The following is a 1319-nucleotide window of genomic DNA, read 5'->3' on the forward strand; positions in this document are numbered from 1 at the left end:
GAGGACCAGGGAGGATGATTCAACCACTCAACCACTAGATGTCGCTGAAAACAACAAATCCTACACACTGTGCCTTTAAAGAAAATCTATATGAATAAAACGCAGTCGTTCCGATATTCTGAAGTGGGGTTCTGTGAAAAAGTTGACTAAATAATATGTTACCTGTATTTGATTGCTCTTCACAGACCCACAATTGGAGAAATAAAGTTAAAAGGTGCATTTCATCTCAACTTGGAAGTTGGATTTTCCGACTTCCAAGTTCAGAAACTAGATTCCAACGTCGTAAATCTGATTTAGAAGCTDAAAGAGTAGCCTGGGCTTTAAAATCTAGTATCGCTGACTCGCATAGTCGTATTTACGGAAGCGTAGAGCTGCCACATGATATGAAATTATTCTTTTAACCGGATCTCGTTATAATGACGAAAATATCTCATTATAATGAGAAAACTATCTTGTAAAAACGAGAAAACTTGTAAAAACGCGAAAACTATCTTGTTATATCAAGATAACCATCTTGTTATAACATGTTATGGTTTCTTCTGGTTTGTCACTTTCACAAACATTTATTGCCTGGATGGTGTGATGGAGAACACGACTGAGTCTCACCATATGCCTTTTTACGAAGAAGAAATCTGCAAGAGGAACACTTTTCTAGACTAAAAAATGACAAGTTAGTACTGAGTAATGTTTTTGCAATAATAGCGTCTGAATTCAGATTAGAGAGTGAGTATTATTAAGTGCTAGTAGCTGCAACRTCTGAGCACAAACCCAAATAATTCTGTTCATTTTTGTTAAATAGTGGCTCAGTCGTGTTCTCCATCACACCATCCAGGCAATARACTTCMGTGAAAGTGACAAACCAGAAGAAAYCACRACACGTTATAACGAGATGGTTATCWTGGTATAACAAGATAGTTTCCTTGTTTTTACAAGATAATTTTCTTGGTTTTACAAGACAGTTTTCTCGTTATGAGATCCAGTTTAAAAATAATTTCATTCATGTGACAGCTCTACGCTTCCGTACGTAATAAGAGCATAAAGTCATAATAATTTGAGAATAAAATCATAACATTACTAAAAATGTTGACGTGTTTTAGTGTCGTAACTTTCACTTTTGTCACATTAAAAATGTAAAAATTAGACTTTTACTTCTTCACTTTCAAATTTAACACATGTTTATGCTTTGTAAAAAATGAAGTGGTGAATTTACTTAACCAAGTTATGTCAACTGGTTCCACTAAACTAAATGCAATTTACTCAACTTGGTTTAGAGGAACCAATTTTGTGAGCAGTTTTATGAGTTTTACTTACTTTAAGTG

Source organism: Austrofundulus limnaeus, unplaced genomic scaffold (assembly GCF_001266775.1).
Source record: "Austrofundulus limnaeus strain Quisiro unplaced genomic scaffold, Austrofundulus_limnaeus-1.0 Scaffold82, whole genome shotgun sequence".
NCBI lineage: Eukaryota > Metazoa > Chordata > Actinopteri > Cyprinodontiformes > Rivulidae > Austrofundulus > Austrofundulus limnaeus.